The sequence below is a fragment of the Trichosurus vulpecula genome, chromosome 3 (genome assembly GCF_011100635.1).
Source record: "Trichosurus vulpecula isolate mTriVul1 chromosome 3, mTriVul1.pri, whole genome shotgun sequence".
Classification (NCBI taxonomy): Eukaryota; Metazoa; Chordata; class Mammalia; order Diprotodontia; family Phalangeridae; genus Trichosurus; species Trichosurus vulpecula.
The window spans coordinates 171,691,114-171,711,209 of NC_050575.1; the positions used below are offsets into that span (position 1 = coordinate 171,691,114).

At 43.8% G+C, this 20,096-nt stretch overlaps 1 protein-coding gene, 1 long non-coding RNA gene and 1 pseudogene across 4 annotated transcripts in view; 2 read left to right on the forward strand and 1 right to left on the reverse strand.

The window, feature by feature from the left end:
- The first annotated feature begins 1,638 nt into the window (after positions 1-1,638).
- LOC118843791 lies at positions 1,639-2,065 on the forward strand (annotated as a pseudogene).
- A 6,078-nt stretch (positions 2,066-8,143) lies between these two features.
- Positions 8,144-17,567, reverse strand: LOC118843792. Its single transcript, XR_005009940.1, has 3 exons — positions 17,500-17,567; positions 10,997-11,093; positions 8,144-8,224 (listed from the first exon to the last, which is right to left on the reverse strand). It is a non-coding gene; the product is annotated as an uncharacterized LOC118843792 (long non-coding RNA).
- Positions 17,568-17,668: 101 nt separating this feature from the next.
- Positions 17,669-20,096, forward strand: part of SEC16A (SEC16 homolog A, endoplasmic reticulum export factor) — a 45,865-nt gene continuing 43,437 nt past the window's right edge. Inside the window, exon 1 of one of the 3 annotated variants that reach the window (XM_036751562.1) lies at positions 17,669-17,931. The gene's annotated coding sequence lies outside the window, so the exon portion shown is untranslated. The remainder of the gene's footprint in view (positions 17,932-20,096) is intronic. The other 2 variants (XM_036751563.1, XM_036751564.1) reach the window with 2 other exon arrangements.

Consider the following 20,096-nt stretch of genomic DNA (forward strand, 5'->3'; position numbering starts at 1 on the left):
GGGGCATACGAATGTGATATAACATTACTGTGCTAGTAAGAAATGACAATTGAAGCAGCTAGGCCAAGCAGTGGGTAACAGAGTGTTAAACTTGGAGTCAAGAAGACGTGGTTTCAAATCCTGCCTTAAACCTGTACACAGGGCAGGTACTCTGGGCAAATGACTTGACCTTTCTAAACTTCAGTAAAATGAGAGGGCTTGAAATCAAGGGCCACCAAAGAACCTTCCAGTTCTAAATCTATGATCTGATGAAATATGAATAAGGAGAAACATGTAAAGAGAAATATAAACTAATACAGAGTGAAATAAGCAGAACTAGGCGAACAATTTATATGCTGACCCCTACAATGTAAAGAAAACAACTTGAAAGACTTTAGAACACTGAACAATGCAGTGGCCATTTATAACTTCAGAAGACTAATGATGAAGTGAAGCGTGTTTCCTGTCTTATGGCGCAGCAGTGATTATAACTGGAGGTGTTGAATGAGATATTAACCAATTAATCAACAAGTATTTTTTAAGTACCAACCATTTTCCAGGCACTGTGTTAAGCACTGAGGACGTAAGGAGAAAGAATTCACAATGGACTAACATTCTAATGGAGAAGGCAAGCATGTACAGAAACTACATAAACAAAAAGGACATTAGAAAGTACATAAATACAAATATATACAAAGAAATTAAATACAAATTAGTTTGGGCAGGAGGATACTAGCATTTGGAGGGATCAGAAAAGGCTTCATGCAGAAGACAGTGCTTGAGCTGCATCTTAAAAGGAGGAGGTAGACTCTATAAGGCATAAATAAGAAAAGACGACATTGTAGGCATCCTGGGGTGGCTGGCGCAAAGGCACAGACCGGGGATGGAGTGTTGTGTGAGGAACAGAAAGAAAGCCAACCATGGCCAATGTATTGATTTGTTTTGCTTGACTATATTTATTTGTTATAAGGGAGGTCTTCTATGGGAAGAGGTATGGTGAGGTCGTGGGAAGTGACAGAGATTGAAAAAAAGAAATCAATAAAACATTAAAGATACACAGAAGAAAACAAAAAGGTATTCAGAGAAGAACACAAGGCAATTTTGTTACTGACTTGCATACGTGCTTAAAAACAAAGCATATCATAGCAGTCAGTTCACAGTTTCATAATCAATTTTGTTTTGTTCTTTATATAGATATATACTTTTGTTCTTTATATTCTTTATATATTTGTGATTATTGATAATCAAGGTAATAATAAAAATTAAGATTTTAAAGATTACTGAAGGCACTCAAAATCATGTCACAGGAGAACAGATGGAAAGAGCTTGGGATATTTAACTTGGAAAAGAGAAGACTTTAGAGGCAGCTAAGTGATTCAACTGATAAAACTCTTTTCTTGAGACCAGAAGGCCTGGGTTCAAATTCTGCCTCAGACATTCAACAGCTGTTATGAACCTGTGATCTTAAGTAGTATAATGATTGTCTTGAAATATGCGATAGCTATCATGCAGAGAGAGCTAACATTTTGTGTGATTCCAGAGGACAGAGTCAGAACCCATGAGTGGAATGCTAATAGCTTATTAATAAATCAGTTCTGTAGGATTTGAGATTTAGGGCTGTCAGACACAATCAGATTTCAAATCTGGGTAGACCTGCTTCATGTCGAAATGGGCAAGTTCATGAAACCCAGGAAGGTGGTTCTGGTCCTGGCTGGGCGGTACTCCGGCCACAAAACCATCATCGTCAAGAACATTGATGATGGGACCTCTGACAGTCCCTACAGCCATGCCTTGGTGGCAGGTATCGACCATTACCCTCGAAAAGTGACTGCAGCAATGGGCAAAAAGAAGATTGCCAAGAGATCAAAAATCATTAATTTAGTCCTTCGTGAAAGTTTATAACTACAACCACCTCATGCCCACCAGATACTCTGTGGATATTTCACTGGACAAAACAGTTGTGAACAAGGATGTGTTCCGTGACCCTGCACTAAAACATAAGGCAAGGAGGGAGGCCAAGGTCAAGTTTGAGGAAAGGTACAAGACAGGCAAAAACAAGTGGTTCTTCCAGAAGCTACGGTTTTAGAACTACTATATTGGTCAGTAAATAAAATGTTTACTACAAATGAAAAAAAAAAAGATTTCAAACCTGGGACTTCTGATTCCAAGTTTTCTCCTCTACACCATGCTTACTCTCTTTCCTTTGAGTGTTACAGGAGGAGAGATTTCAGCTCCACATAGGCTAAAAATCAGGACTACCTAGAAGTCTTTGCTCCTTAAGGAAGTCAGTTTCATGTAGAGGGTGCAAGATCCAACCCAGAGGAATGATAGAGAGGGGATTCCTAACAGGGAAGAGAGAATATATTTTCTCTTAAGGTCCCTTCAGACTCCCAATTCTACGACCATGTGGAGAAGGAAGCAGAAGGGTTTCCTAATTCCCTGGGGCCAGAGGAATGCTTCTCCTCGGTACTGACAGCTCTGGCAGGGTTTTGTCTCTCCCTGCTGACAGAGCACTGTCAGTGCAGCGTTTTGTCTGATAGTCGATTTTCTAACGCATGTTCATAGCTCAGAGGAATTCCTGAAGGTCAGAGCTGGAAGGAAACTTAAAAATCATCTAGTGTAATCCTTTTACATATGGGGAAACTAAAGTCCAAAGATGGGGAGTAAAATTCCTCAAGGTCACGTAACCAGATACTAATAGAGCCTGGAAAGAGCCCTGGATTTGGGATAAAGAGACCAGGGTTCAAATCTCCCCTCTGCCATTTATCCATTTATCTGCCATTTTACAGGTAAGGAAAAGGAAGCCCAGAGTGGGCCTTCAAGGCACCTGGGCCCACTCTGGGCTTCCTTTTCCTTACCTGTAAAATAAGGAGGTTGAGCTAGATGGCCTTAAGGTCCCTTCCAATTCTAAATCTATGACCTTAATTATCTAGCTCTCCCCTTATATTCCCTGCCCTATCCCAAATCTGATTGACCAAGAAAGGGTGTCTTCTGTTTCTACCAAAAATCTTGGCATTGATCGTTCTGCCACTTGAATCATAGGTTGTCTCCTACTGTTTCACACTGGTTAGCCCTCCTCTGGGATCCTGCGGTCAAACAGGACTTCTTTACATGGAGTCCCCAGTGCCAGAAATGTACACCTTCCTAATCCTGCCTCTTAGATCCCAACTCTTCATGACTCTGTTTAAGCCCCTTTCCTAATTCTCTCCAGGGCTACTGTTTTCTCTGCCCTTCAAATTACTTTGTATCTATCTATCTATACATACATTGTCTCCCTGTGAACTCTTCAAGGCAGAAGCGTGCTGGTAAATGTCTAACAATGAACCAGCTCCAGCATACCACCGCAGCCTGGAGGGCAGGGATGGCTTTGAGTGAAAAGGATATAATTTGTGAAGACTTCACAGGGTAAGAATATAGGGGCTACTCTCTCCTCATATTTCTGGAATGGGGAATGTCTGAGGGAGGTTTGGAATTTAACCTTGTAGTGACTTACCTAACTTCTGGAAAGTCAGGGCCTGAAGCTGTAGGTGCCCCTCCCTTCCCCCTTTCTCAGTGCTAGCACAAGAATTTTACCAAATAGGGAGATAATGGACTACCTGTGAGCTGTTTGTCATCTGCTACAGGAAGGTCCCCCTCTCCTTCCTCATTCCTCTTCTTTAGCCATATCATGGCCACATCAGTAGCCAAATAAGGAAAGTATGTATGGAATGGCTCTGTATTTTTGCACCTAGATTGTAAGCCCACCTCCGAGCCAATGGCGAGAAGGGATAGAGGTGGGCGGGAATCTGTGTTAAGGGTATATCTACTGATGCACTTCCTTTGTGCCTTGCCTCCCTTCACTAGTTCATCCTAGTGGAGGTGATGCCCAAATCTCAGGAGGTTTGTAAAATAAATTCACTTTGCTTCTGCCTAAAGATGGCTCTCCAATTATTTGATTTTTCTGTCCCCATACAGCTTCATTTTAGCTTTGTATCTTCAGAACTTAATACATATTAGGCCTTAATAAATATTTGGGGTGACTGAAAACTGTTCACATATGTGCATGTCCTGTTTCCCCAATTTTTGATGGAAGGGATCATGCCTTAGGTATATTTGGATACCTCACAAAGTCTAGGCAATGGAAGGTGGTGAAATATTCATTTAGTGTGCTTCTTTTATTGCTCCTTATTTAAACCACAATCTTTGCCAGGGCAAAGGACTGTCTCATTCTCCTGTCCGACATATCACTCATCATAACGAATATTTGTTGGGTTGAATTTTATTTGTAGTTGCCTCATTGGGTTCAGTCTCTCAACTCACACTCAAACTGACAACAGGATCTTGGCAGGGGTAACTGCTACCTTGGGTTCTAAGGGTTACCCTGTGGGTAACTACTCCTAACAGTGTAGTTCATAGGCCCCTACCAGGGGGTTTCCTAGGAACAATCAGCCTCTTTGAAAAGGCATTTATTTAAATGGTATAGTAAGAACAGTACTTACAAAGCAATCTCCCCTAAAACTTGGGCATGCTCTCCCACTAAGCCACCCAAAATCAGTGGGAAAAAATTTAAAGTACAACTGAAGTGATACATACATACATGCGGGGAACACAAGAAACTCTAGAACTGCAGGGTTTGGGTGTGGTTTCTTTGGAGGGTCTTCATGAAATTCACTGTAGCATCTAGGCTGAATGGGTAGCTCAGCTGGGCTTGCTTCTCATAGAGTCAATCCACTGCCAAGATGGGTCACTTGGCTGCTGGACTGGCTCCTCACAGGGCATAGCATCTCTGTTAGATCTATTTGGGCCAGTAAGTTGCTCAAATAACTACTCATAGGACATGGCTGCTGCCAGGGTGGATCAGCCAGGCTGTTCAGTCACTGGGGCTTGCCTTCTTAAACGGTGAAACATCTGTGCGGGATGCCAGTCTCCAGCCAGCCAGTCTCTGGGGCAATCTTCTCTAGGCAACTACAGTCTCTACTACCTCCAGCTTCAGGCTTGATTAGGTATTACTGAGCTCTTTTATCTGGGCTTTTCAGTTAGAATGCTATTGTGGGTTTTTGTTTTTTTTTTCAGAAAGGGCAGAGGTCGTGAGCCTATGACTGGCAGAAGCCTTTTCTCTACTCCCTTAAGAGTGTTGCCTCTGAGGTTTGTCACCTCTCTGGAAGAGGATGAGAGAAGCAGAGACTCTGCTATTGTGGGTTCAAAACTGGATTCCCTAGGTGAGGAAGCCCATCCCAATTTTTTTGTGACCATCCCAGTACTGGGCTCAAGAGTACTCAGTACTCTCAAGGCAAATGAATGACTGGGGACAAAAGTACTGAGGCAGTCTGTGCCCTGAGGCAAGTTCATTGTCTTGCTGGCCTTTTCATAAGGAACTGAGTCACTCAAAACCTTAGAATCCCTTCCTAGGTGTAGAATACTTAGTTTACACCTGAAAGGGCCTCACCCTAACAGTACAGAGTTCCCTTTAGCCAGTAACAAACTTCAGCTGAAGTCTAAATGGGGCATACAGCATAAAAGAGGTTTTTTGTTTGTTTATATCATAATTTGAAAATTATCATAGGAAGGAAAGAAAATCATCTGTCCTACCTGGGAACTCCCACCAGGAGCAGGCTTATACGTAGGGCCTCAGGTGAGTTTATATGGTTTTGGCTAAGGGTATGTACGTTACACCTAAATTCTGACTGGTGAGAGATCTCTTACCTAAGGTTATGGAGAAAGGAAGCTGTTAAACAAAGCTAACGTTATTCGCAAGTGCTAATTGTTTACCAGATTTGGAAAAAACCAAATCATTATCAGATCATTGTTGGTTTTGGGGGACAAACATATCATTAGTAATTGTTTATCAAATCTGGGGGACACATGGCTATTGCTAAACTATACATACCTGCTTACTGTATTATGGAAAATGCCTAAAACAAAATGGAGTTGCTCATCCTATGTTAACATAAGCAATGCCAGTCTACCCTAGAGTTCAGGGACCATACAGGAAAATACAAAGTATCCCCAAAATCCTGGGAGGTAGGTGCTATTGTAATGCCAATTTTACACATGAGGAAACTGAGGCAAACAGACGTTAAGTGACTTGCCCAAAGTGACCATCTGGATTTGAACTCAGGTCTTCTTTCTTTCAATTTCTATTTTACCCTCTGGTTCTAGAATATCAGGGCAGTTTTCCATGATAATTTCTCGAAAGATGATGTCTAGGCTCTTTTTTGATCATGGCTTTCAGGTAGTCCAATAATTTTTAAATTATCTCTCCAGGACCTATTCTCCAGGTCAGTGGTTTTTCCAATGAGATATTTCACATAGTCTTCAATTTTTTTCATTCCTTTGGTTCTGTTTTATAATATCTTGGTTTCTCATAAAGTCACTAATTTCCACTTGCTCCAATCTAATTTTTAAGGTGGTATTTTCTTCAGTGGTCTTTTGGACCTCCTTTACCATTTGGCTAATTCTGCTTTTCGAGGCATTCCTCTGCTCATTGGCTTTTTGGGGCTCTTTTGACATTTGGGTTAGTCTATTCTTTAAGGTGTTATTTTTTCAGCATTTTTTTTGAGTCTCCTTTAGCAAGTCATTGACTTGTTTTTCATGGTTTTCTTGCATCGCCCTCATTTCTCTTCCCAATTTTTCCTCTACTTCTCTTACTTCCTTTTCCAAATCCTTTTTGAGCTCTTCTATGGCCTGAGCCCAATTCTTATCTTTCTTGGAGGCTTTTGATGTAGGCTCTTTGACTTTGCTGACTTCTTCTGGCTATATGATTTGGTCTTCTTTGTCACCAAAAAAGGAATCTAGAGTTTGAGTTTGAGTCTGAGTTCGTTTTTGCTGCCTGTTCATGTTCCCAGCCAACTGCTTGACCCTTGAGTTTTTTGTCAGGATATGACTGCTTGTAGCATAGAGAGTACTTTGTCCCAAGCTTTAGGGTCCAAGCACTGCTGTTTTCAGAGCTACTTCTACTCCACCGTCACCCCAGGCTCTGTCACCCCCAGGCTCTGTCACAGCAGTGCTCCTCCTCCCCCAAGAACCACCAACCAGGACTACAATACAGATCCAAGCAGGGAACAGCAAGAGAATCTGCCTTTATGCCCACAAAGTGCTCCTTATACTCCCACTCTGATCTGCTGCTAGATTCCTCCCACCATGTGAGCCCAGGACTTGGGAAGCAGCTGACACTGGTGCTCTGGAAGCAGCCTCAGGAGTTTCCTGCTGCTGCCACTGCCACCACTGCACCACTTCCGCCACCCCCAGAGCTGGCGGCCAGACCGCTCTGAACTCAATCCCTCAGTTTCCCCTAACCTGCTCTTTGGCATTTGTGGGTTGAGAAGTCTGGTAAATTCCACAGTTCACTGTTTCATGGCCCCAAGCCCTGTTTCAGCTGGCTGACTCAGGGTCTGGTGTGTCCTGGCTTGGCCCACTCTGGGCTGCCCTCTGATCTCGGCACTGTGCGATAGACCCTTCCCGGAGACCATCCAGGCTCTCCTGGGCTGGAGACCTGTTTCCCTCTGCTATTTCATGGGTTCTGCAGCTCTAGAATTTGTTCAGAGCCATTTTTTACAGGTGTTTGGAGGGATTTGGGGAAGAGCTTAAGCAAGTCCCTGCTTTCCAGCTGGCATCTTGGCTCCGCCCCCCCCAAACTCAGGTCTTCTTGACTCTATGCCTGGCACTCTATCCACTGTCCTACTTAGCTGTCTCTAAATCTAGTCCAACTTCTTCCATTTTATAAGGGAGAAACTGAGGCTTAGTAAATAAATCTGATCTGCCCAAGGTTACCTAAGTAGTAAGTCACACAGCTAGGTTTCAAACTCATGCCTTCTGACACTAAATCCAGTGATTATGTTTTATTTTCCCTACATCAGGGATAAGGCTTTGAATGGAGTAGTTCAGTAATATTCTTATTGATTAGTTGAAAAGACTTTGCTGGCTGGGCAGGACTGAAAGGGAATTTTTTTTTTTGTGAAAACCTGGATAAGTTTGATGATGATTATCTACTTCCCATGAAAGCTTTATTTTCTTCAAATAATATAATTTGGGTAAGCAAATTGAACCCTTTGAATATATGTGGCTTTAATAACGGTCAGCCTTATTTTTCAAATTTTTCTCTATGGGGATGGTTATTATTATCCTGCATAACAACAGTGCGCTTGAAGCTCACTTATCAAGGTAGTAGCTGGATGCCCTGGAATTTGTTTCTTTCTTTCAAAAGTGGTATTCATGCCTCTGGATTTTACATCAGTCATTTTCAAATATACTCCAGCTGGACTCTTCCCTTGAAATTCAACTCAATAAGTATGTAAGTGCCTACAAATTGCCAAGCGAATTGCAAGGTGCTAGCATACAAACAAGAAAAAGTCCCTGCCCTCAAGGAGCTTACACTTTATTGGGGAAAAACAAAACACAAAAGGAGACGGGAAGAAGGGTGGAGAGCCAACAAACCTTTGGGTCCCAAGGAACTGAAACCCAGCAAAGCAGCAGACAAAAAGTGGAGTGATTTGAAAATCCAATTTCTGCCCTCCATAAAAGAAGGCTTTGAGAGGAGGTATTCTACCCTCCAGCCCTCCAGTCAGAAGGGGGAGGAGACTGAGAGAGGTGGTATCCAGGCTTGAGTTAGCAGCACAGGAATGAGAATAGAAGAGCTTGTCCCAAGGAATGGAAAAAAAGCAGTGCAAAACAGGTACATCTACCTTCATTTCCTACTTGGTTACAGTCGCTTGAACTTCTCTATTGTGCCCCAGAAACCTCGTTTTTAATTCACTCATTTCCCTCATCTTCATCTGCCCACCCTACCCCCAACCCCTCAGCAGCCTCTCATCACTTATAGACCCATAGTACAATAAAGCTGGAAAGAACTTTAGCATCTAACCCCTATTCCCTAATATCCCCTCATTTCATCCTATATCTTGTCACCTCATTCCTAATCCTTCATCCTCCCATCTTCCTTCAATGATTCCCTATCCATATGTAATAGGGGCTAATGAAATCCCTCACACTAAGGAGACTGGATCAATTCCAACTGCTTCCAAACACACACAGGTGTCCTCCATCTTAAAAAACAAAACAAAACAAAACCCTCACTCGACACTGCCATCCTTTTCTTAACGTAACTCCTAAAAAAATTTCCTTTCTCTGTGTCTATTTCTCAACCTCAGACTAATTCTCAATCACTTGCAACCTGGCTTCCACCTCACCAGTCAACTGAAATTACTCTCTCCAAAGTTACCAATGACTTCATTATTCTTTCATTTAAAAATTTTTCATGGCTATCCTTTGTTTTCGCATCACAATATTTCCTTTCCCTTCCCAGTAAGCCATCTCTTGTAGCAAAGAGAAAAAAATAAGTTGAGCGAATGAACCAACACATCCATCAATCTTCTATACCCAGAATTCCCCACCTCAGCAAAGAAGGGAGACAAGTACATTTTCTCCTCTATTCTCTAGGACAAAGCTGAATGTACAGCACTCAGTTTCCCTCTTTTTCTTTCCATTTACATTATTGTAGTCATTTCGTATGACTTTTTTTTGGTTCTTCTTGCTGTACTCTGTATCAGTGCATATAGGTTTTCTCAAGCTTTTCTGAATTCTCCATTATTTTTTGTACCACAGTAATATTTTGTTATATTCATGTATCACAATTTGCTTTGTCTTTCCCCAACAGAGGGATATCTTCTTGGTTTCCAGTTCTTTGCTACACAACAAAAGTGCTGCTCCACACACATTTTTTAATGCATATGGATCCTTTCTCTCTTTGATCTGGTTTTTTTTTGGGGGGTGGGGAGGCACTGAGCAGGAAAAGCTGGTATATACTTAGCAGGGCATAATTCCAAATTACCTTCCAAAATGGTCAGCCCAATTTACAGCTCCACCACCAGTGGTTATTATCATAGTTAGCTATATGCAAGCCTTCTAGCACTAATAATTTCCTAATAGCCAAATCTATCCTTCCTGACCTTTATGTAGTATTTGACACTGCTGACCACCCTCTACTTCTGGACACTATCTTTTCTGGGTTTTTGTGACAATGACCTCTCTTGGTTCTCCTCCTACTTGTTTCGCTGCTTCTTCCCCCTTGCTGGAATATCCTCCTTGTCATGTCCCCTGTTTGTGTCACTATACCAAGGGTCTCTGTGCTAGGCCCTCCTCTCTTCTTTCTCTCCCAATAATCTCATCACCTTCCATGATTTAATTATCATCTCCAGGAAGCTAACTCTCAGATCCAGAGACCTTAGCTCTAGACTCTCTCCAGTCTCTCATCATTAACCACCTATTAAACATCTCGAAATGGACGTCCTATAGGCATCTCAGACTCAGTCATGTCCAAAGCAGAATTCAATCTCTCGACCCCATCACCCATCCCCTTTCTACCGCAGGCAATACCACCCTCTGAGTCACCCAGGTCACAGTTTCAGTGTCATCCTCCATCCCTCCTTCTTCCTCTTCCCCCTGCGGCCCATAACCAGTCAGCTGCCGCATCTTCACAACGGCCCTTTTCTCTCTGCTCACACAGCTTCCACCCTAGTTCAGGCTTTCATCACCTCCTGTCTTGAGGGCTGCAATAGCCTTTTTTCCCTTGACTGTCAGAATTTTTACTTTAAAAACAATAATAGCTAGCTGGCTAATAACAATAGCTAGAATTTATACAGCATTGACTTTGTGGCACGTACTGTGCCGAGAGCTTTACCGTCTATCTCATCTGACCCTCACAACAACCCTACAAGGTGAGTTATGTTATTATGCCCATTTTACAGATGAGGAAACTGAGGCAAAGAGCTTAAGTGACTTGCCCAGGGTCAAATAGCTAATGATCAGTCTGACGCCACATTTGAATTCAGATCTTCCTGATTTCAGGCTCCAGGCCTGAAATTATGCTACCAAGCTGCCTCAAAAAATGAATTTTTATTGATCTTCTGTTTTTACATTGCAAAAATTTTTCCCAATATTCCTCCCCTTCCTCCCCCCCCAGAGAGTAATTAAAGAGTAAAAAAATCAGTGAAACAAATTAATACATCATAAAAAGACTGAAAATATGTGCATTGTTCCATACCTTTGACTTTCCATCTCTGTGGAGGAGTGGGATGGCTCTCTCCTCTAAAGGCTTGTTTTTTCTTCCTTCCTCTTCCTTGGGGCCATGCTTTTGTTATCTGTAATTTTGTAACATTTACTTTTTATTGCTTTGTGATGGGCATTTTGTCCATTTGCATTATTGTGGTTATGATTTATATTGTCTTCTTGGCTCTTAATTCTCTGAATCAGTTCACTCAGTTTTTCCAGGCTTCTCTATATTCATCACAGTTGTCACTTCCTAGCCTTATTCGCTGAATAGACATTGCCTTTGACAAAATGAGACCCGGGAGAGACCCTAGCTTTAAAAGGGCCAAGATCTCCCACCGCATCGGGGCCATCTCCTGTCTTCCTGATCTATGTCTTGCCACTGGACCCGGATGGCCTCTGGAGGAGAGAGTGAGGCTGGTGACTTTACAGAGCCCTCTCTCACTTAAATCCAATTCACTTACAAGTCAGGGTATCGCCTTCTGATGTCACAGTCTTCTTCAAGGATGAAGCACAAACAACAACCTGTGAGTAGTAATTGCCCCACTGGGGACCCAACTGGCCAGTTACAGTTGGACAACACAGCTCCCTCCTTCCTTCCTTCCCTCCTCCTTCCTTCTATCCCTCCCTTTCCTTCCTTCCTCCCTTACCTCCCTCCTTCCTCTCCCTCTGTATTAGCAAGGCAATAATCACAATATAGATGATAATTGTCAATATGCCTTTGTGGTTCTGTATCGCAAAATATAAAAGACTCTCCATATAGAAGGCAGAAGTAAACCATTTATTCAGACACCAGAGGGCCAGATCCCAAAACCAATAAGCCCAATCCATCACAGCAGCAAAGAATTCAATACACAGTATCACAGCAGAGAACCACTCCATGCCATAACTTCCTCCTCCCCTGCTGGGGCCTCACCATCCACAAACACTCACAGCACAGCACACATCTGCTCTTTCTCTCAGGTCTAACTGCACTCTCTGCATTTCCCGTGACACACTTTCCTTTTTCTCTCAGCAAGCTCCTCCCACCACATGTGACTTGGGCTTCCTGTGACATAAGCAGGTCACAAGGCCTATTAATGGGGGAGGAAGATCAAATCTCAATTGTTATTATACCCTCTGTCCACATAGGGTATCATACCCTTACTTGCAGGTGCTCTGCCCAAATAAATATAAATTTTGATTGCTGAACCTTTACAAGCTATCTTGGTATTTATGGGCTAGATTTCTTTCTTAAGGATCATGCCTTAAACCCAAATCACCCTGGCTCTCATTGACTGGCCAACAACAGGTTCCAGACCAAGCCTCACTTCGTCATTGTTTGGGCCCAGATGGCTCAGAGTGAGTGTAAACAGCAATTGTTTCTGTTTTGGCCAGAGACCCAGAGGGTCCTCCCCTCCCAGACTGATATTTTTTTTTGACTAGGTAAAAGGGGCCATTCTTTGCCTCATTTCTTTTTTTCTGGTGACTTGCCCAGGGTCACGCAGCTAGTAAGTGTCTAAAGCCGGATTTGAACTTAGATCTTATCCACTTTGCCACCTAGCTGCCCATAATATGTAACATTCTTTTTTCTCTATATTCTTAGGGCCTGGTATAATGTTTAACAAAAGCTTGTTGATTGACTGACTTCAGACGTCACTGATTTCAATCCATGCCTGAAGCATCATCCAGCTCCCAGAAGGTATTCCCATGGATATACCAGACTCACCTGAGGCAAGTTCACATGGGTCTAGTGCTGGCCTGGAGTAGAAATATACTTAGTCTAGGAATAAACAATATTCATTGGAAAGCCAGGAAGGTTTTAATTGTGTTTTACATTTATTCGTTCTGAATAAATGGGTATGTCCCCTGAATGGAGTACAGGAGAGTACAAGGACTGAGATAAACACCAGTTCTTTTATTACTCCCAGTACTTTATATTACTCCCAATTCGAATCTCCAGCCAGGCTCTCTACTGGCCAGAGCAATCCTGGACTGCCCACATCATGTCCCCCTCACACAGCTCATTAAGCACGTGAAGGAGCTTCTAACCTCTCACCCATTAGAAGCCTGGTTCTGCTAGATCACAGCTCTGATTAGAACCAGTCATCTGTGGCTTACAATCTGCTTATCTTGCAGAAACAAAACTCCTCCCACTATTTCTCACAGGTGTAGGGTAAAATCTCAGCTCTGCCATTTGCTGTCTTTGTGACCTTGATCAAGTCACAACCTTTCTGGACCTCAGTTTCTCTATTTGTGAAATGAGGAAATTGGACTAGATGCTCTCAAGGATCTCTCCCAGTTCTAAATTTAAATCTTAAGACCCCACACTTTAAGAACAACAAAAACAAAAAACAAAACATGTTTGGGGATAGAGGCTGGACCTGTGATTGCATTGGAAGAGGGGGATCCTATGGTAAGGAGACTCTGTCTACCACTTTACAGTACAGCACCTTCTCTATAACTCATGGTTTGGGAGAGGTGCTTAGAGTAGAGGGATCAAACACGGAGGCAACACTCCTGAATGTGGTCTGAGTCAGATGAAAATGTAACTAGGAACTATTTAACAAAGTTAAAGAAAAGTACAACAGAGCAAACATAATGTCAATATGGGATTACCTAAGTCAATATGTGACACCAGCCCCGCCTGTCCCTCAAACAAGGCTAAGGGCAGTCTCTCTGGCTATGTCTTTCCCCCACCCACACCCCAGACCATCCTCCTTCCTCCTGTCTGACTGCTGACCTCCCTGGCTTCCTTTAAGTCCCACCTTCTGTAGGAAGCCTTCCCTAACCTCTCAATCCCAGTCCTTTCCTTCTTTTAATTACTTTCTATTTATCCTGTATATGGCTTGTTTCTACATAAGTTACTTGTATGTCTTTCCCATTAGATTGTAAGCTCCTTGAGGAGAGAGACAGTCTTTTGCCTCTTTTTTTATCCTTAGCAATTAGCACAGTGCCTGGAACATGGTAGACACTTAAGAAATGTTTACTGATTGACAGACTGACCCACAGGGATCCATTTGTACAGTTTAGTGGTCCCTGTTTCTATTTGAGTTTCCTGCCACTGGCACAGAGCACAGACAGGGTAAGTCACTTGCTCAGGGTCACACAGACAGTATGAATTAAAGGTAGCACTTGAATCCAGATCTTCCTGGCTTCAAGGGCAGCCTTTTTTTCATCATATCATGACACCTTCCTAAAGTCATGATTACTTAAAGTTGAAGAAATCTTAAACTCTACAAATGTGGATGGGTAGAGAACAATCAGTTAAGCTCATTACTGGTAGACATGGCAAACTCAAAAGATTGTTTTTTGCATATTTAAAAGGCCAGTTGTTGTGGTTGTTCAATCAGGATTAAGCAACCTGCCCAGGGTCACACAGCTAACAAGTGTCAAATGTCAGAGGCCAGATTTGAACGCAGGTGCTCTTGACTCCAGGGCCTGTGCTCTATCCACTGCACCACCTAGCTGCCCATTTGTTTTTTAAAGGAATAGACTTTCCAACTTAATAAACTGAGGTTTTTTCTCTTTACAGCTCCTGTCCTGGGCCCCTTGTATCTTGGCCACCAAGTCATATAGACACAACTTGGCTATTGGTTATATTTAGGTTCTTATACCTCTCCACCAAAACGGTCAGCTCTTGACGGCTTTCATTCCCACCCCCTCACTCTGGTTCCATGGAGGCAACTGCAGAAAATCATCTTTGGATAGCTCTCCCAGTTAGAAAGTCAACCTGCTTTCATCCAAGCACCAATTAATAGAGATCCATACAGAATCTGAGCTGGAAGGGACCCTAGAAACCATTTAGTTCAAATCCCTTATTTTAAGACAGAGGAATCTGAGGCCCAGATAGGGGGAAGTGATTTATCAAAGGTTCCACAGTAAATGTGGTATCAAAGTTCCCTTGGGAGATCCTTCAAAACAATCAGTAAGTCAATTAGAATTTATTATGCACCTATTAAGGACCAGGTGGCACAATGGATAGAGCACCAGGCCTGGAGCTAGGAAGATGTGAACTGAAATCTGGCTGCAGATGCTTACTAGCTGTGTGACCCTGGACAAATCACTCACCCTCTGATTGCCACAGTTTCTTCATCTGTAAAAGAGAGACAGGACCTACCTCCCAGGTTGTTGTGAGGATGAGATAAGAATAATTGTAAAGTGCTTAGCACAGTGCCTGGAACATAATTGGTGCTACATGTTAGCTATTATTAATCCTGGGGACACAAAGAGAAGTAAACCTTCCGCTTTTACCCCTAACACCTCCCCCTCCCCCCAAAACCAGCCCTTATTACATACCAAAAAGATATACACAGGACAAATTGGGGGCAGTCTCAGATGAAAGACACTGTTAAGGAGGACTGGGAAAGGCTTTAGCTGAGACTTGAAAGAAGCCAAAAAAGCTAGGAGGTGGAAATGAGGATCCTGGGAGAGTTTTCTGGGCAGCCAATAACAACGTTCAGTGGCATGAGCGAGGAACAGCAAGGAGGTTAGTGTCTATGGATCGTAGAGTACTTGGAAGAGAGTGAGGAGTAAGAAGACTGGGAAGACAGGAAAGGGGCATGTTATGAAAGGTTTTAAGAATCAAACATTGATTCTTAAAGTATTGTATATTTGATCCTGGAAGAAATAGGGAGTCGCATGAATTTAGTAAATGGGGTGATAGGGGAGAGGTCAGATTTTAGGAAGATCAATTTAATAAGTGAGTGTAGGCTGGACTGAAGCTGGGAGAGACTTGAGGGAGGGAGGCCAACCAGAAGGCTATTGCAATAGGAGATATTCTCATAGCTACCTGGGGATGATCTGTAACTAGCTGGAAGTCTCCTTTTAAACTAAGAATTTTTTTACTCTGTGCAAAAGCTTGAAACTTTTATCAGGAAACAATACCAATTTTCTACCTTTGATTTCTACCTCCTGATAACTGACACAACCTTCAAGGACTCCAAGAAGCCTTCTCTGCACATTTGCTCCTCTCCTTCCTGAACTTCTAGAGTACTTAATAGTTCCTCTACTACATTTGGCCAGCACATCACATTTTGTTCTATATTGTCATCTAACTGTTCAATGAATGTTAGCCTTGTCTCTCTCGCAAGATTATAATCTCCTCTGAGAAGTCTGGGATGGTGGAAAGAGTACGCAGGGCAAGAAGTAAAGAGACTTGTGTTCCAGGGCTGACCTCATTTACTAGCTGTTTGACTTGGGCAAGAGCTATCACTCTGGGCCTCAGTTTCCCCATCTGTAAAATAGGGATAATAATACTCTGTCCAACTCACCCCAAGTTAGGACAAAAGAACTGTTTATTTTTATCTATGTTTTCATGCCACCTGGCTCTGCGTCTCCGGCACCACCCTGTTCAAATAATGCCCTGTTGAATTAAGGCGGAAAAGATCCCTTAATGTAAATATTAACTTACCAGAGATGACTATTTGCTACATTAGATCTGTTTAAACTTTCAAAAAAAAAACAAACCTTTTAAAGATCGCAACAAAGTGAAGTAGCTCTGTTTGATCATGTTAATTCAAAAGGGGAGGGGAGGAAACAGACGACAAAACTATTTTTTTCACTTAATATCTCATGACAGTCAAGGTCTCTGCGTCACTTTTGCAACGTAGGAGGTACTCTGGAGATCCGCTAAAGGAAAAACTAAACAGCATTACTGGTATGTGAGGTTTGGTGGGTGATGCAATCACCTACTGAAGGCAAGCTTGCAAAACTGCTCCCTGTTCTAAAATTCCAAAGGCGAAGTTATTACAGAGTCTCTCATACCTTTCTCAATCCCTATTTTCTAGACTATTGCACCTCTGAGCTCGTGTAATCCAACCCCCTCATTTTACAAATGAGGTTACAGTGGCCCAGAGAGATTAAGGGACTAGAGCAAGGTCACATGGCTTCATTAACTCTTAAATCCAACATAAAGCAAAGACAGACGGAGGGCATCGCTGTGATGTGTTGACAAGAGTCAAGAACAGATTTTATTTTGATAGCCTTTCATCGGTTCTGACTATCCTCTCCTGGACCTCATCCTAGAGGCAAAAGAGGCATTGCATTTGGAGTCAGAAGACTTGGGTTCAAATGCTACCTCTGCCTACTTTTGTTACATTGGGCAAAGCCCTTAAATTCCTCAATTTCCTCAACTGTAAAAGAAGGGTTTGGAGTAGATGGTTTCCGAAGTCTCTTGTAGCTCCAGATCTTTGATCCAATGAAGATAAACTAATTTCCCGAGAGTGGGATTCGAACTTGTGAACACAGGGAATACGAAAGCAGACGAAAACCGGCTTGTCTAAGTAACCGGTAGAGTCCCGGTTTCGGAAACCTTCGATTGTTATTGAGTAGGAGGCTGGGTGTTCTGCGCATGTGTCAAAAATTCGGCCACCGTCTCCTACCTACGACGTTCCTCGGGTTTCGACGGGTGAAAGCCGAAGTACGGCGCACGCGTACTCAAAACCCTCCCCAGCTTCGGTTCTCTCCGTAATTGACGGAAATAGCCGAGCCTCCCTGGCGAAGGGCACGAGAACCAACCTTCAAGATAGATTTTTCACATTGACCTGTGGGTAAGGAATCTTGCTCCTCCACGCACCTCACTCTGCAGAAAGAACTCGGATAGTTTTTCCCCGGCAAGAAATCACCCCCACTTCCGCGAAGGCTGGGACGCCAGCGTCGGGGGCGGGACCGAGCGGGGTCACGCCGTGACGCAAAGGTTGGACACGTCGGCGGCGGCGGCGGCCGAGGCAACCGGAGCCGGATGTGCCAAGATGGCTGCAGCTGCTGTGGGGTCTGCGCTGGGGGGAGCCGGAGCCGCTGTCGCCACCACCGCCACTGCCGCTGCCTTCCCCTGCGGCTGCTGAGAGAAGCGGGCGGGCGAACGCTCGGGGAACGGCGGTGTGGCCGCAGCGGCCTCCCCGCGGCGGGCTTGTGGGACTGGGGAGCCTGGCCTGACCGGGGCTCTGTCAGGTAAGCAGGGGGTGGAGGGAGGGTGGGGGCCGGAGGGGACCGGGCAGCCCCGGCCCGGAGGAGGGACGCGTCGGGAGCATCGGGCGTCTCCACCTTCTTAAGCTAAGCGCTTCCTTCAGAGCCTGCGGGCGCCGCCGCCGCCTCCGGGGAGCCTTACCGGACTTGGGAAGAGCCGAGCCGAGGGGATCTTCAAGTGGGTTTGGAGTCAGGAAGTCTGATTCTGTCTAAGTGGCTTCAGTGTGAAACCACCCGGTGACCCTGCGCAAGTTTCGTCTGCTCTTCGAGCCTCAGTTTCTCTGTCTGTAAAATGAGAGAGTTGGAACTGGATGATCTTCAGGAGTCCTTCCACCTCGACATTCCTATGATTCCTAGGGGTCATTCCAGCCTTGGCATTCCGGGATTCTAACCCCAGAACCGGGAGGCCCTTAGGAAACCCTCCCCATGCCTGTCCTCGGTGCTCCTTGCTCTCTTCCCCCGACCCCCTAGCCCCCCAAACCGCGTTCTTGCAGTGGTGGAGGCGGGAGGGTGCGGGTGGGGTGCCAGGCAGCGGGGACATTGGGATTCCAGACCTTTTTCAGCGCTCAGGTGGTCTGGGACCCTGGAGGAGTCGGTTCTAAAGAAAAGCAGCTACGTGCAGTTGAAAGACCCTTGGATCCTGGAGTCAGAAGGACATTTGTGGGAATCCTGGTTCTTTCACTACCTGTGTGTTCCTCGAGTCAGTTCTTGTGCCTGCTATGTGTAAGGTCCTTTCTCGAGGCCTCAGTTTCCATATCTGTAAAGTGAAGGAGGTTAGAAGAGGGCATCTGTAAGGTCCCTTCCAACTTCCAGATTCTGCAGTACTACAGAGATCATCCAGTCCTACACTTATTTTACTGGGACAGAGAAGAACTGAGGCCTTGAGAGAGCAGGTGTGTTACCCACAGTCACATAAAGAATTAGTGACAGAACTGTGTTTAGAATGCAGATCTTTTGACTCCCATGGTACTCTTCTTGCAGTATTACTCTCTTTCGAGGACTCTTACTTCTTGCATGTTCATTCCTTGTACAGTTGGCACAGTTCTCAGTGTTAGAAACACAACAGAGTGCTTTTCTCACAACCCTTTTAAGTAGGTAGTACAAATAGTAGTTCTTCCATTTTAGAGAGAAGGAAACACCAGTGAAGAGACTTGCCAGTGGTCAGTCATCATTGGTTTACAAGAATTAAGCACTCACTTTGTGTCCAACGCTGTGGTAAAGCACTGGGGGTACAAATAAAGGCAGAAACAAGGTCCCTTCCCTCAAGGAGCTCACATTTTAATGAGGGAAATGACATGCAAATAATTATGTACATACAAGATAAAAATAAAGTAAATGGAATGTTATCTCAGAAGGAAGGAAGTAGCGCTGTAGGGAATCAGATAAGGCTTACTTGCAGCAGGTGGGGTTTAAAATGAGTCTTGAAGGAAACTAGGAAAGCTAAGAAGCAGAGACGGAGACATGGGAAACAGCCAGGACAAAGGCACAAAGTCAGGAGACAGAAAGTCTTGTTCAAAGAAATGTAAGTAGGCCAGTGCAGCTGGACCATAGAAAGGAGAGCAGAAAAATTTAAGAAGACTGGACAGGTAGGAAGGAACCAGGTTGTAAAGTGCTATGATTGCCAAACCAAGGACTTTAAATTTGATTTGAAGATAAGAGGGAGCCACTGGAATTTATTGAGTTGAGGATATGTATGATATTGTCATGCATTTGCTGTAGGAAAATCACATTTGGCAGCTAAGTAGAGGCTGGATTGGAACAGGGAGGCCAATGAGAAGGCTATTGCAGTAGTCAGGTGAGAGATGATGATGAGGGCCTGTAACTAGGGTGGTGACTGTGTAATTGGAGAGAATGTACACAAAGTAAGTGTGCATCACAAGCAGGACTTGGGTCTCCTGAAGTCCAGCACTAATTTAATTTTCCTACACTATGTTGTCTCTGTGTTTCTAATTACTATTAGCTTTTATTATGGTTTATCCTCTTTCCTCCCCCATTTTTTTCTTAGAGTGAAAACCAAGCCTCACCAAAAAAAAGTCCACAGGAAGCACTACAAGTGTTACTCTCTTTTTTTCAAGATAAAGAAGCTGAGGCCCAGAGAAGGAGTTTGTGGGATTTAGAGTCAAAAGACCTGGGCTGATATACTGGCCCTG